This window comes from Schistocerca serialis, chromosome 10 (assembly GCF_023864345.2).
Source record: "Schistocerca serialis cubense isolate TAMUIC-IGC-003099 chromosome 10, iqSchSeri2.2, whole genome shotgun sequence".
NCBI classification, from domain to species: domain Eukaryota; kingdom Metazoa; phylum Arthropoda; class Insecta; order Orthoptera; family Acrididae; genus Schistocerca; species Schistocerca serialis.
Window position 1 is genome coordinate 158892666 of NC_064647.1, and position 17086 is coordinate 158909751.

A 17086-nucleotide genomic window follows, 5' to 3' on the forward strand; every position below is an offset into this window, starting at 1 on the left:
CTGTTCTTAACCTACGGGTTGAAAATTGTTGAACTGTACGGAAAAAAAAAAATTAGTTACAAACTATGGCATGCGCGCACACTATTTATTCAACATGTCAACGTCACTACAGATATTCGGATTTAGGTTACGACACGTTCGACATGCCTGTCATCATTGACTATGATGTGGCGCTGACGAATAGCGAAATTCTGCATGACCCGCTCAAGTGTCGGAACATCGATGCTGTCGATAACGTCCTGAATGGCTATTTTCAGCTCAGAAATTGTGTTGGGGTTATTTCTGTAGACCTTGTCTTTAATATAGCCCCACAAAAAGGAGTCTCTTGTGTTCAGATGCGGAGAATATGGCGGCCAATCGAGGCCAACGCCTCTGGGTGCCCCAGAGCCAGAATGCGGTCCCCAAAGTGCTCCTCCAGGACATCGAACAGACTCCTGCTTCGATGGGGTCGAGCTCCGTCTTGCATAAACCACATCTTGTCGAAATCAGGGTGACTTTGGATAATGGCGATGAAATCTTCCAAACCCTTCACGTACCGTTCGGCAGTCACCGGGCCGTCAAGGAACACTGCACCGACTATTCCGTGGCTGGAAATTGCACACCACACAGCCAACCGTTGAGGGTGAAGAGACTTTTTGATCGCGAAATACGGATTCTCAGTCCCCCCAAATGCGCCAATTTTGCTTATTCACGAACCCATCCAAATGAACCACAGCATAGCCGACAAAAAGGTGCGTGCGGATGCGCATACTATTTCCATCATGCCTCGCGGCCAACCGTGAAGTTTGAACGTCGTAACGCAAACCGTTCAGAAGTTATGACGATTTCATTTCATATAGTTCAATAACTGTCACCCCGTATATAAATTACTTACGAGACAATCAAAGCAGTTTTCTTACAAGGGAACCTCCCCATCGCACCCCCGTCAGATTTAGTTATAAATTGACACAGTGGATAGGCCTTGAAAAACTGAACACAGATCAATCGAAGAAACAGGAAGAAGTTCTGTGGAACTATGAAAAAATAAGTAAAATATACAAACTGAGTAGTCCATGTGAATGATAGGCAACATAAAGGGGACCGAGTCCTCCCTCGCGTGAAAATTTTACTTTCTTTATTTTCGGAAAGTTACGTTCTGTCCGTTCATTCATTGACGTCTCTGTTCACTGTAATAAGTGTAGTGTCTGTGTTTTGCGACCGCACCGCAAAACCGTGCGATTAGTAGACGAAAGGACGTGCCTCTCCAATAGGAACCGAAAACATTTGATCGCAAGGTCATAGGTCAACCGATTCCTCCACAGGAAAACACGTCTGAATAATTCTTTACGACACTGGTGACGGCATGTGCGTCACATGACAGGAATATGTTGTCGACCCACCTAACTTGCACACTTGGCGAATGGGTAAAAATATTATTCTACCTTGCCCGATTTAGGTTTTCTTGTGGATGTGATAATCACTCCAAAAAAAGTGATGAAAATATAAGAGTTTGTCACATAAACTGCATCAAATGAATGCAACAGTTTCAGAGTCGCACAGTTTTCCCTGTGCTCTGTCAAAACATATGTTTTTTACGTTTTCAAATGTTTCCGTGCTTAGACCGTCAAATTCTGTATATGTCCAAGGAAATCTGAACATGTCCTGGAATTTTGGAAAGCGAAGTTGATTATGTGTGAGTGCCTGAACTTTGATAATTATCTGAAAATAAAAAATTAAAATTTTCATCCGAGAGAAGATTTGAACCAAGGACCTGTCGTTCCACAGCTGCTCACGCCAACCCCGGGACCACGGCGCTCCTGAGTTCACACTGTCCTTGATGCTGCCTATCTTGCGCATGGACTACTCAGCTTGTATATTTTGCTTATTTTTTCATAGTTCCACACAACTTCTTGTTTTCTCGAGTGATCTGTGTTCAGTTTTTCAAGACCTATCCACTTTGTCAACTTATAACTAAATATGAGGGGGGTGCGATGGGGAGGTTCCCTTGTTAGACTAGTTGCAGACGATGCTTTGATTCACCATCTAGTGAAGCCGTCAGAAGGTCAAAACGAACTGCAATATGATTTAGTCATCTGCATGGTGATAAAGTAGCAGGTTCACCTTTACCAATGGAGACTGTGAGGTCCTCCACAACACTACTTAAACTGTTCCATTAAAGTTGGGTTGGCCGACAGATTTATAGGTTGTCGATTCAACTGAATACTTAGGAATCGTAATTACAAATCACTGAAACTGGAACTATCACATAGGAAATGTGGGGAGGGCGGACAGAAAACTTAGAAGGTACAAGAAATTGTTTTCGTTTTGTACAATGTCAAAGCGTGTCCACAGCGCGGGCAGTCTATGACAATGCAGACGCCAGTATGGCTATTAGTTGTGTGCAAGCGTACTAAAATCTAGTGGCAGAAACGTGAATTAACGGCAAGACACGCTCATAATAGTTGTAAAGTGCAACGATTTGAACTAATTGTGTTATTTACTGTGTTTTAGATAATTTTTGTTAATGTTTAAGATGTTTACTGCTTAAATGATGATGTATATAAAAGGAACAAATGTTAAAATGTTTATGTAATTAGTGTGTGTTGGCTGTAGAGAAATAAATATTAAGTTAGTCAGGAGATTTGCCGTTGGGCAAAGAACGTGACACAACGCGCCTTTTCATCAGACGAAATGTCTGCCTTTGTGACGAGTTTTATGTGAACGTTTCTGAGCATACAAGGACTAGGCCTCGGACAAACTGTTGAAAAATGCAACTTTTGGAATCAACGATTATGTAACAGCTGTACACGGTCGTGATGGAAGATGTTGGCTCCATGTCTACAAATATTTAAAAGCCAGTTTTGCAGCGGTGAAACTGACATCAAAATGTATCTTGTGGACGGTGGTATGAGACAAGTATTTACTCGATTACAAATGTGTGTAATTATGTAGCATTTGCATCAGATGTGAATTAACGACTCACTGACGTAACTACGAACAAGTATTTTTTATTATGTGTGTTGTGCGAAGTCTGGACACATTCTCAGGAAGCCATTATGCAAAGCTGAGTTTTTGTTTCGTGAAGCCAATCTCTTTCGAGTATGCTTTTATTTGAATAATTATCTGATGTCTGCAACTAGTCTTACGTGTTTCATTACATAAGTAGTGAGGGCATACCAATTCTAGGTTCAATGTGCCTGAAGTTTTTCACATTTAACTTATAAAAGGAAGCTCGTAGAAGATAGAATGAGTACGTTTTAAAATCAACCAATGCAACGGATTTATCAAAACAGTAAACCAGCTTCCCGTTGCAAATGTACACATCAACTGGCTGTGAAATACTCAACAAAACTGATTTCAGATGGTGAAGTGCCACCACATTCATTATTAAGCACCATATGAACTATGGTGAATGAAGTCCACTGAAAACACCACTTTGCCTGTGGCGAAATACAAGTATCATGAAGTACAATTAAAGATTTTTCATCACATTTAACTATTCTCTCTCACATTTTACTGAAAAATTTCATTTTTAAGAAGTATATATTTCACGCGCAACTAATGGAGCTTCCACGACAGCGTGCGTGGTGGACTCTGTGCAGTGCAGATGAATCAAATAATTAATTCCTGTATATTATTTATGCAAATGTTGTTCATTCTAGCGTGTTTTACAAGTTAACGCCTGTTAATGTAAAAGACTTTAGGTTTAACTATTTCAGTCAATGTGATCCACTGGTTATGTTTCTGTCGTCATTCCAAAGTTAAGAAAAAATTCAACAAAATTAATATCTACTCCTCTCTTCATATTAAAATTCTAATTAATTACTTCAGCCATGGCAACTTGCCTGCACTATTTTTGTGTGAAGTGCATCGTGTAATAATAATTACAGAGAGAATGCTGCGTATGAGCGTTACCGTTTCACAGTCCAATGCTTCACGGTCAAACAAAGTTATTCCTAATTAAGAGGGAATTAATTAACAGAAATGTGACAGTAGCATCACAAAATCTACACTGCGTGTGTCCGTTCTCTTCTGTACTATGGCTGCGCGGTACGGTATCCTTACCAAATATGACTGACGGAGGACAGAAAATTTTTTTTAAGAAGGGCATTTCATTTTTTACTATCACAAAATAGCGATAATCAGGCATAAGGTAAGAGCGTTGTGGCGACAGTTTTAAAATCAAAGAATGTTCCGTTGCGGCGAGATCTTTTCACGAAATTTAAATCAACAACTTTCTCCTGCGAACACAAAAGTATTTTTTGAGTGCCATCTTCGTGATGCAGTGAGCCAGATCACAGCTTCCCTGGAGTGACTTAGGTATCTATTTTCCCGACGTGCTGTTCGGGAGCAGACTGACAGAAACAGTCTGAAGTAAGTTTGCGTGACCTGGGAAAAGATACTTACTCGCACCCTTCCAGTCGACAGCCTCAAAGTTCCAACCACCAATCCTCAAAACATATTTACTGCTGTGTGTTGTTTGTCGGACTGTTATACTATGTATAAAATGGTTTACTGTGTGCTGCAGGTGTCTACAATAAATGGCAGTAGAAGCAGAAGAAAAGTGAAATTTTAATTCTGCGGCTGAATGTGTGCTGATAAGGAACCTCCTAGCATATTAAAACAGTGTGCCGGACCGAGACTCGAACTCGGGACATTTGCCTTTTGCGGGCAAGTACTCTACCAACTCAGCTACCAAAGCAGAACTCACGGCACTTCCTCATACACTATGTAATCGTAAGTATCAGGACACCTGGCTGAAAATGACTTACAAGTTCGTGGCACCCTCCAACGGTAATGCTGGAATTCAAAATGGTGTTGGCCCACCCTTAGCCTTGATGACAGCTTCCACTCTCGCAGGCATACGTTCAGTCAGGTGCTGGAAGGTTTCTTGTGGAATGGCAGCCCATTCTCCACGGACTGCTGCAATAAGGAGAGGTATCGATGTTGGTCGGCGAGGCCTGGCACGAAGTCGGCGTTCCAAAGCATCCCAAAGGTGGTCTGTAGGACTGATGACTCTGCAGGCCAGTCCATTACAGGGATGTTACTGTCGTGCAACCACTCCGCCACAGGCCGTGCATTATCAACAGGTGCTCGATAGTGTTGAAAGATGCAATCGCCATCCCCGTATTGCTCTTTAACTGTGGGAAGCAGGAAGGTGCTTAAAACATCAATGTAGGCCTGTAATGTGAGTGCCACGCAAAAAACACGGGGTGCAAGCCCCCTCCATGAAAAAAATGACCGCACCATAACACCGCCTCCAAATTTTACTGTTGGCACTACACACGCTGGCGACGTTCACTGGGCATTCGCCATACCCACACCCTGACATCTAATCACCACACTGTGTACCGTGATTCGTCACTCCACGCAACGTTTTTCCACTGTTCAATCGTCCAAAGTTTACGCTCCTTACACCAAGCGAGGCGTCGTTTGGCAATTACCGGCGTAATGTGTGGCTTATGAGCAGCCACTCGACCATGAAATGGTTCAAATGGCTCTGAGCACTATGGGACTTAACATCTGAGGTGATCAGTCCCCTAGAACTTAGAACTACTTAAACCTAACTAACCTAAGGTCGTGTGATTCCAGACTGAAGCGCCTAGAACCGCTCGGCCACAACGGCCGGCCGACCATGAAATCCAAGTTTCCTAACCTGCCGCCTAACTTTCATAGTACTTGCAGTGGATGCTGATGCAGTTTGGAATTCCAGTGTGATGGTCTGGATAGATATTACATATACATATTACGACCCTCCTCAACTGTCGGCGATCTCTGCCAGTCAACAGACGAAATCGGCCTGGACGCTTTTGTGCTGTACGTGTCCCTTCACGTTTCCATTTCACTGTAACATCGGAAACAGTGGACCTAGGGATGTTTACGAGTTTGGAAATCTCGCGTACAGACGTATGACACAAATGACACCTAATCACCTGACCACGTTCAGAGTCCGTGAGTTACGCGCAGCGACCCATTCTGCTCTCTCTCGATGTCTACTGACTACTGAGGTCGCTGATATGGAGTACCTGGCAGTAAGAGGCAGCATAATGCACCTAATATGAAAAACTTCTGTTTTTGCTGTGTCCGGATACTTTTCATCACATAGTATAGCTCGAATTGACGGACGTAAAGGTGAGAGGTCAGGTTTTGATTCACGCTTGGGTAGCTGAGTCGGTAGAGCACTTGCCTGCGAAAGGCAAAGGTCCCGAGTTCGAGTCTCAGTCCGGCACACAGTTTTAATCTGCCAGGAAGTTCCTAGAAATCGTAACGTGTAGGCTTTCGCGGCCGGTGTGTTCATTAATTAAAACTTCCGGGCTAAGAGACCGTGGTCGAACAGTACAAATTATTCCTCCTGACGTTTCGTTCCCTTCTTCACATCTTCAGAGGTGAGTCAACGACTTGCTGCTGGGCCGTGGAGGTCATGTTTATATAGAGCGTATAGAGGGCGCCACCACTCATCGTCACGTGCTGTCGATAGTGAAACGATCTTTAATAACGTCATTACTCTCGATGAAAGGTAATCGGTTGTCACGTCGTTGGTACAAAGTCGACCGCCGTATATTATCTAACTTAAAGCCTTCTTTTGTGTTAAAATTATTGTGTTTATAAATCTCTAAGGCTACGTGCATAATAATGCGATGTCTATGCTAGCAAGCATGTCTCACTAAATTTTATTTCATGATCACCGTCTTCAAAGACAGTTTCGGTACAGGCAAAGACGAACTAAATCATTTGCGAACAGCTTTTAAGAAAAATTGATACGCTGATCATGAGATACATAGAGCACTCGATCCCAGAAGAACAGTGTCCAAAAGCATGCAACATCAACAACCGTCGGCTGGGAAAGTTTTTTCTTATATTTATTCACAATATTACGGACCGTATTGGTAAACTTCAAGCCAAGTTTCGAATTCCAACAATCTTTAGACCCACCAGAAAATCAGTGAATATTGACGATCGGCGAAAGACGCACGGCACCCTTTTGCAACCACTAGGGTTTATAAAATTCCATGTAGTTGTGCTACACCTGTTCCCGTGAGATCACCGAAGTTAAGCGCTGTCGGGCGTAGTCGGCACTTGGATAGGTCCGCCATACGCTGTTGGCGTTTTTCGGGGTGCACTCAGCCTCTTGATGCCAATTGAGGAGCTTCGGTCCAGAATACCATCATAACGACCGGGAGAGCAGTGTGCTGACCCCACGCCTCTCCTATCAGCATCCTCCACTGAGGATGACACGGCGGTCGGATGGTCCCGGTAGGCCACTCGTGGCGTGAAGACAGTGTTTTTTATATAGTTGTGGTAAGGTTTACATTGGAAAAATGAAAACAAGTGTTCATAACTGAACACACAAGGAACTGTCGTTTGGGAGACACCGACAGATCGGCTGTAGCGGACCATGTTTTTGAAGACGGTGATCACGAAATAAAATTTAGCGAGACAAGCGTGCTAGCTAAGGCATCGCACTATTATGCACGTACGTACAGAGATGGATGAGAGATTTATAAACACCATAATTTTAACAGAAAAGAAGAAGGATTAAAGTTAGATAAGATATGGCTGTCGACTTTGTACCAACGATGGGACAATCCATTGCCTTTAAGAGAGAGTAATGATGTTAGTCACAAATAGTTTCACCGTCGACAGCTCAAGTGATTGTATTCTCTATGCGCTCTAAATAAACGGGAGCTCTACGACCCAGCAGACAGTCGTTGATTCACCTCTGAAGATGTTGCCCGCAGCTGGCAAAGAAACTTCAGGATGAATTTCTACTGTCCCACCACGGCCTCTCAGCCCGGAAACTGCAATTAATGTTCCTAGAAATCAGTTCCAGAAATTCCCTATCACGTGCCTCGCAAGTCTCAGTGTATTCTGAGACTGTGTACTGTGCATTATTTCAAGTATCACACTACACATTCCCTTTCTGCTGCAGTGATGACTAGTAGAGCGGGGTGACTTGACAGCAATTTAGCGCCTTTTATAAATAAATGCTGCACTCTAGTGTGTAGATATGGAACTAAGGCCAGAGTCGTTAAATATTGCCAATAATCGATACTTTCAGATGGTATGGCAGTCGATATGAAATTACATTTTATAACAAAGCCAGAAAATAAAATAATTTTTGGAAATGTAAGTTCCTTCACAACCGCAAAAACATTTGCCCATTATTAGAAGCATTTTTAAGTTTAGAACTTGAAACGAGTTTTTATGGGCAAGGTTAACACTTGAAAAATTACAGAAGGCATAAAATGTTAAATTTATTCTTTGGTGACGTAAAAAAATAAAATATGAGGGCATGTCTTTCAAGGAGTGACTTTGAACAGCGCCTTCCCTATTCTTTGACACATCAGCTCCATGTTTAGTGAAGTTCCCTTAAAAGAAAAGTGTAAAATAGTGTTGGACATGTTACCACTGATGATGAAATTACATTTATGAGGAAATGGCATTCCAAGGTGGAAGCAGATTAAGTTTTTTTGTGTGGCCTAATGTTCCCAATGTCAGAATTTGAGGAAGGTGATATTTATAGGATTCTACCTGACTAAGATAGATGGAAGGGAAAGGCTCTGAGTTTAAATTTGATGTCTATGACATCGGCTAGAGTGGACACTCTTCCGTGGCAACTTCCTTTCCTGTAGAGTGTTTACAGATGTAATTCTTTAAAATGTGATAATTTTTTCATTTCATTTGTTAAAGCCATACAGACTCTTTTGAGAAGATCTGTTTTTAAATAATTTTCTTATTTTATAACTAGCTCAGCACCCATTTCCATTATTAGCTAAATTAAGCCGTAATCATACAACGTTTCAGGTGATTACAGAAAAGTCATAAAAAGTACTCAAATTTTTCTAAATAAGTTACTTTCAAAACTTTATTTATATACAATATATCATGCTGTTTCATATGATAGGGGTGTCATTTAACAGTAATTGATATGACTCCCACAGAATAGGCAAATATTTCCGTGTTCAAAGTGACTCCGTCCCATGGGGTGAAACTGAACAGTGAAAAATTAAAAAAAAATGTGTAAGCTTCTTTATCATATTCAGCAACACTTCCCAAAAAGTTTCATGTCAATATCTTCAGAAGTTTAATTTACAAAAATGAATTTAAAATGTTCAAAGTCTTTACCGTACCTGGACCGTAAGGGGCTGCAGTGTTGTTTGCGTAGCGATGTTCAACGGCAGGTCCGGCGTGCGATCGAAGTGCGGACCGCGCAGAACCTGAAACATTCGTAAAACCACGTCACAAATGTTGTTCTGGGAGACTTAGTGCATGTACAAGCCCAGTAAGTCATTTTGTACGCGTAAAGTACAGAATTATTGCAAATGATTGAAGCGATTCCACAGATTTGCTGTAGCTCTGTCATTTGACATTGTCACAGGGGTTCGCCGCCCCCCGCCCCACACACATACACTCAAAAAGGTTTTTTGACTTATTGCAAGTTCTCCATATGTGTGATACAGTGGCTAGCGTTGCAGCTTCACACTTTTGCACCCAGTGTTCGAAACCCGATTTTTATTTTTCATTGATCTGCTCACGTCCGCAGAAGACAAGACGAATGTTTTCCAATGTATACCTAAACAAAGTTGTCCTTATTCGTCTATTAACGGTCTGGTGAATGAATTAAAATAATAAACGGGAAAACATACTTGAAATTGTTTTCGGTGAAATTCCTGTCGTGTATCTTGAGCCCTACTCAAATTTCAAGAGCCAGTTCTCGGAAACTATATGCGTTATGCGTGGTTTGCCGCGAAATTATTGCCAACGCGTGAAATCTTCAGCAATGTTACTTAACGACGTTCCTTTTCCAAGCGAGATTCATACCAAGAAATGTCGCTGTTGACTACCAGCCTTTGCGCAATGCCACTAGTGTTCGGAATTACAACGAGTCGGATGTTTCTACGATCAGCATCATCAAAGGGAATGCAGCAAACCTTACTGAAGAATAAATGTTAGAATAAAATACAAGACTTAACAGCTGATATAAAAATGAAATATAAGAATATGAGAATTTAAGAAGATTGTAACCCAGAAAGTACCACATACATGTATATTATACAGCGAATGTGTGACACTGAAACCGTTTTAATTTTACAATTATATAGCGCCCGTGTATCCTCTAATTTCATAACTAACATTCTACAGACATGCGTAGTTAAACGACAAAATAAGAATAATCGGGTTTGGATCACGCGACGCCAATGTGACAGGCAGCGACGCTACCGTCTATCGCAACAGTTAGGCTGGACTGACTGCCCGCTAAAAGGCAGCCAAATTACGTTGAAAACTTTCAGGGTCTTTTGCTAGGAAACGGTTGAGTATCTACAGATAAGCACGCCATGACAACTGTTCACTTATTTTGGCTCCTCTTCCATAGAGCGAAGCTTCTGGTTAATCGGATTATGGCACTTGCCGTGTTCTCCTCCTGAGTATGTATCGGTCCATCTCTTCCGGTACCTTGGGGAATCCAGTGTGATACTGATAGCATACGCAAAGAAAGCGGTCAAAATGATGTAATCACCGATAGGTATGCAACACACCTAACGTATATGTGATGCGGTTACGAACTTAACTGTCCGAGGCTACTAGGAAAAACTAACGTCCTCTTACGCTTACTTATTATAATCTACGGTAGCCTACAGAAGTCTTACAGCTCTACCTAGAAGTCAGTTTGTCATGCATCACGTGAATTGGAGGAAGGAAGATCAAGTGTGTATGATGTGGTGTCACCGCCAGACACCACTCTTGCTAGGTGGTAGCCTTTAAATCGGCCGCGGTCCGGTAGTATACGTCGGGCCCGCGTGTCGCCACTATCAGTGATTGCAGACCGAGCGCCGCCACACGGCAGGTCTAGAGACTTCCTAGCACTCGCCCCGGTTGTACAGCCGACTTTGCTAGCGATGGTTCACTGCCTACTTACGTTCTCATTTGCCGAAACGATAGTTTAGCATAGCCTTCAGCTACGTCATTTGCTACGACCTAGCAAGGCGCCATATTCAGTTACTATTGATATTGTGAATCATGTACCGTCAAGAGCGACGTTCATCATTGATGGATTAAAGTTAAGTATTCCACCAGCTACGTCCGTTTTTCTAAATTCTAATTTCCCTGTCCTGTTCCAGACCTCACGCCAGCCTGCGTGAGCTAAAACGCGTGCATTTCGGCCTCCTCTAGTAACATGTTGTTGGCTCTCCTGCCAACCACAACATATGAAGTGTTACACAGGTGGTTACGCCTTTTTAAGTGGTTACGCCTTTTTAAGTGGTTACGCCTTTTTAAGTGGTTACGCCTTTTTAAGTGGTTACGCCTTTTTAAGTGGTTACGCCTTTTTAAGTGGTTACGCCTTTTTAAGTGGTTACGCCTTTTTAAGTGGTTACGCCTTTTTAAGTGGTTACGCCTTTTTAAGTGGTTACGCCTTTTTAAGTGGTTACGCCTTATTGAATACGAAAAACAAATGGTCGAAGCATTGCAGCCAAACTATCGTCCTCTACGATATGCCTTCTCATGTTCCATACTGGCCCCCATAGATGATGAAAGGAAGTGTCTGTTCAGATTAAACAAGGTTCTACATTCCTGGACCCTCGAATCGCCCCGTCATCACGAATTGGGGCTCCACGAACCCGGACAACCTACGTTAAAACATCCGTGATATCCCGAAGCTTTATGTTTGGTATGGCGGAATGCACGATAGGGTGACAGGCACATTTTCCTTCGAAGAGAAATGTTCACCTGGACATGTTCTAAGAGTTCCTGCCACCACAGATCGCATGCCTGCAGCCGTCCGTTTCCTCCCAACACGATGGCACATCACATCGGAGTTGGGACGTGCGGGATGCGCCGAGTGACATTTACTGACAAGGCGACCGCGCCTGCTCCCCATCACCGATTTCGTCCAAATTTGTGATAAATGCCAGAAATAAGAGACAGAACGAGGGAGTGGGAGATCGAGAAGGCCGGGCGTTTACATTTGTGGCTCGATTCGGGCGAGGCACGAGCCATTTATGTTAACGTAGTTCCAGTCGGCAGGTCGCGCAGCCGTAGGAGTACAGGTCGAGTATCCGATGGTGGTGTGTTCGAGTCTATCTGCGGGAACAAATTTTCCTTTTTAATTTTCTTTTCGTCGTTACTACACGATAAATAAACTGAAATAATGCGCCATATATTGAATTTATTAATCCATACATATTACAAACCGTATGTTCCATATTTCCTACTAGACCTCTGGAACTATTTCAACCTCACTTGGTACACACACCCAAAACTGTAAGGCAAGAATCGCTGTGGGGTTAACAACAACCTACCTATTACAGTTCTCAGGAGATATTTCATTAAAAAAATGAGATGCTTGAAAAACTGCCTTATCATGCATAACGTTTAAATGTACTACTACCGTGCTACTAACTATATTCGCAATACATTTCGCAGGAAGTATCCACATATGCCGCTAAATGCAACTAAACAATTATGTCATTGTACGAAACATAGTTTAGGAAATATGAAGTCAAATAGTAAGGTGCGTGAAATGAAAATTAAAAAAAAATAAAAACCGAAAGAGCCGAAGCTACCTTGGGAAACGTCCATGTGTTTATGATGCAGCTTCTAATAAATCGGTGTCTCGCAATGCAAATAGTCGAAAAAGTTACTAAACTCTCATTCAGGAACGTCGAGTCGGACATGTTCGTAAATTTCAACAGCCGATTACTCACGCCGTAACTTTTTTTACAGAGGACAAAGACTAACTGGCTGACGAATGTGTGGAAGTCTGTGCTTTCAGCAGTATATATATTTATGGTAAACATTGATTTAAATGTGAAAAATATAGAGCTCAGTGGATAATAAAAACCACATTCTGGCCGTATGCAGCGTAGTGCGAAGAAAGCTTGGTACGAAAGAAAAGCTGCTTTGAGACACGTACTTTTTAGATTAACATAATACGGAAAACTAGTTTAGTGTTTGCTGAAATGCATTTAGAGAATTTTCACCATTAAATTCAGGAAACCGGCAATACACATCTAGGAAAAGTAAAGTTGTTGCAACTAGCTTGATATTTTGTCAAAACACAGTACATTTACAGAAACGAGACTTTCAAAACTTTATTTTAGTTGGCGATGCACTGTAATAGACAATTTAGCTTCTTAAGTGCAAAGGAGCTCTACTTACAGTTATGCTTCTCATTACTGCAGGAAACATTATTAGAAGTGGCCGGGCGATGAAGAATTAAGAAAAGCCAGTATTAGTCAAAAGAAGGTGAAGTTGCAGCGAAAACCCTTCATATCCAAGTAAATAAATAAGCCCCAAATACGGCGAAAAGGGAAAGGACACACAAAATCCACAGTTTTCTGTGCTACAATGACCCAAACTAGACATACACTGAACCACCAAAGAAACTAGTATAGGCATGCGTATTCAAATACAGAAATATGTAAACAGGCAAAATACGGCGCTGTCTCTGACGCAATTGTTAGGTCGGTTACTGTGGCTACAATGACAGGTTAACTATTTTTATGCGAGTTTGAACGTGGTGATATAATCGGCGCACGAGCGATGGGACACAGCATCTCCGAAGAAGCGATGAAGTGGGATTTTCCCGTACTAGTGTCCCGTAAATACCAGGAATCCGGTGAAACATGAAATCTCTGAAATCGCTGCGACCGGGAACAGATCCTACAAGAACGGGACCAAGGACGACTGAAGAGAATCGTTCAACGTGACAGATGTGCAACCCTTCTGCAAATTGCTGCAGATTTCAGTGCTAGGCTATCAACAAGTGTCAGCGTGCGAACCATTCAACGAAATATCGTCGATATGGGCTTTCGGAGCCGAAGGCCCACTCGTGTATCCTTGATGACTGCATGACACAAAGCTCTTCGCCTCACCTACGCCCGTCAACACTGCCATTGGACTGTTTATGACTAGTAACATGTTGCCTGGTCGGACGAGTCTCGTTTCAAATTGTATCGAGCAGATGGACATGTATGGCTACGGAGACAACCTCATGAATCCATGGGCCGTCAACAGGGCAATGTTCAAGCTGATGAAGGCTCGGTGCTGGCCGTTGTGGCCGAGCGGTTCTAGTCGCTTCAGTCCGGAGCCACGCGACCGCTACGGTCGCAGGTTCGAATCCTGCCTCGGGCATGGATGTGTGTGATGTCCTTAGGTTAGTTAGGTTTAAGTAGTTCTAAGTTCTAGGGGACTGATGACCTCAGATGTTAATTCCCATAGTGCTCAGAGCCATTTGAACGATTTTTGAGGGCTTGGTAATGGAGTGTGGTGTGTGTAGCTGGAGCGATATGGGACCGCTGATACGTCTAGATACGACAGGTGACACGTACGTAAGCATCTAGTCTTATTACCTGCATCCATTCGTGTCCATTATGCGTTCCTACAAACTTGGGCAATTCCAGCAGGACAGTGCGACATCCCACACGCTAATATTGCTACGGAGTGGCTCCAGGAACACACTTCTGAGTTTAAACATTTCCGCAGGCCACAAAACTTCCCAGACGAACTATGAGCGTCTCTGGGATACCTTGCAACGTGCTATTCAGAAGAGATCTCCACCCCCTCTTACTGCTACAGATTTGTGGGCAGCCCTGCAGGATTCATGGTGTCATTTCCCTCCAGCACTACTTCAGACATTAGTCGAGTCTATGGCACGTCGTGTTGCGCCTCTTCTACGTGCTCGCGGGAGCCCTACACGATATTAGGCTGGTGTATCAGTTTCTTTGGCTCGTCAGTATATATAGTGTATTGTGCCTCGTCTTGCGATACTTACGTAAAAAGCGTCAGAACCCTTCTCATAACACCACATTGAAAGCGTACAGAATAAACTGCACAGCGGGAAGACGGGCAAACAGGCAAGGCTTCTTTAGCCTGTTTGGGTTGGGCACAGCTTGGCTCGGATGGGAGTAAAGCAGGACGACTATTCGTCTGATAATGCGCAGCAGCTTGCCAGTCTGACTAGCAGCATGCATGGGCAGGTTGAAAGAGGAATGTGTACACCTGTAGTTGTAAGCCACTGAAGATAATTCGAAAAACAGATGAAGTGAAATGGACATGGTAACCACCCGAGCATACTTACATTTAGAATATGAGTATCTATGAATCGGTATTTTTCGGCACAGCCACTCAGTACGTTTCTTTCGTGGCATTTGTTTGCTTTGTGGGAGATACAGCGGACGGGCCTCGTAAGCGCTGGTCCCGCCTCCCGCCAGCTCTGTGGCGTTCGCGTCCGCGCGACCAGCCCCGGTTGCAGTCCCGCCGGGCAAAGTTCTCGCGCCGTGTTTGCTGTTCCGTCGCGTCGGTCAACAGGTGCCCGTCGCTGCTACACGCAAACGGCCCAATTAGCGACTCGTCGTGGAACGGTTAGGGGGCCCGTGGGAGTTCAGAGAATTCTCGCCCCGACCTCTCTCGGCCGGCGAGCAAATCTTTTCCGCCCCGTGGGGTACAGCGCACAGTTTAGAGCGGGTAACGCGAGGTGGTAAGCGATAATGGTAGGCTTACTCAGGGACTGAGGCGGGCAGTTCCTCCCTCCCTGCCTGCCTCTTGTTTCTCCCTAGATCCGCAGTGAGGAGACTGTCAAGGATGTACACTATATAATACAAAGTTACACGAAGAGAGAGTCGGTATGCGAATGGTCTTTCCAGAGGCCCCAAGTGAAATGGTCCACAGCGATGAGGAATGTGTCAACGTATTTTTATTTAAGAAGTAATACACTTGTCAGAAAACATGAACACTTTGTGGCATGCTATAGTTCTTAGGCTATTGTACGTACACATGAAGAATGTTTGAAGAAATCGAAAAAGAAATTGTCGGAAGGACAGCATACAGGAAAGTCAAAACAACCTTCAGTGGCATTAATACAAAAGTCACAATGCCGACTTAAGTACAAGTGGACTGACACTCTAACTTTCTATGATTTGAACCTCACCTGTGAGTCCAGTTTTAGATTCCGATGCTTCACTTCAGGTTTACTGTATACCTTGGACCTTCTTATTGACGATGAAACACAGAAATTGCATCCGAATTTAATACAAAAGGCACATGCCGACTTAAGTACAAGAGGACTGACACTCTCACTTTCTATGATTTGAACCTCTCCTGTGAGTCAAGTTTTAGATTCCGATGCTTCACTTCAGGTTTACTGTATACCTTGGACCTTCTTATTGACGATGGAACACAGAAATTGCATCGCAATTAAATTCAAAAGGCACAATGCCGACTTAAGTACAAGAGGACTGACAGTCTCACTCTCTATGATTTGAACCTCTCCTGTGAGTCAAGTTTTAGATTCCGATGCTTCTCTTCAGGTTTACTGTGTACCTTGGACCTTCTTATTGGCGATTAAGCACAGAAATTGCATCGGAATTAAATTCAAAAGGCACAAGGCGAGTTAAGTACAAGGGGACTGACACTAATTTTCTATGATTTGAACCTCTCCTGTGAGTCCAGTTTTAGAGTCCGATGCCTCACTTCAGGTTTACTGTATCCCTTGGACCTTCTCATTGACGATGAAACACAAAAATTGCATCCGAATTTAAAAGCAAGGGTGTTAGCATAAGGAGTGCAACTGGAATTCCATTGTTAAATGCAGAGGAGAGGCTGGAAAGAGTACATTCAAGGAGAAGATTGTCTCATGTGATATAAGAACAAGCGAGAATAAATGTAGAAGAGACAAGGATCCAGTGTTAGAATCGCAATTTAAGAGAGCATTGGAGGACTTAAGGTCAAATAAGGCAGAAGGGACAGATAACATTCCGTCAGAATTTCTAAAATCATTGTGGAAAGTGGCAACAAAACGACTATTGACGGTGTGTAGACTGTATGAGTCTAGCGACATACCATCTGACTTTCGGAAAAGCGTCATCCGCTCAATTCCGAAGACTGCAAGGACTGACAAGTGCGACGATTATCGCGCAATAAGCTTAACAGCTCATACGCCCAAGTTGCTGATAAGAATAATGTACAGAAGAATGGAAAAAATAATTCAGGTGTCAAATGACGATCAGTTTGTCTTTAGGTAACGTAAGGGCCTAAAGAGGCAGTTCTGACGTTGCGGTTGATAATGGAAGCAAACTAAAGAAAAATCAAGACTCGTTCATACCATTTG

General features: G+C 43.1%; 1 protein-coding gene across 4 annotated transcripts in view; it reads right to left on the reverse strand.

Moving 5' to 3' along the window:
* LOC126425294 (pyruvate carboxylase, mitochondrial) overlaps nucleotides 1-17086 on the reverse strand; it is a 417925-nt gene that overhangs the window by 318852 nt on the left and 81987 nt on the right. For all 4 annotated transcript variants that reach the window (XM_050088273.1, XM_050088271.1, XM_050088272.1 and 1 more), the window contains exon 2: nucleotides 9111-9197. The gene's annotated coding sequence lies outside the window, so the exon portion shown is untranslated. The remainder of the gene's footprint in view (nucleotides 1-9110; nucleotides 9198-17086) is intronic.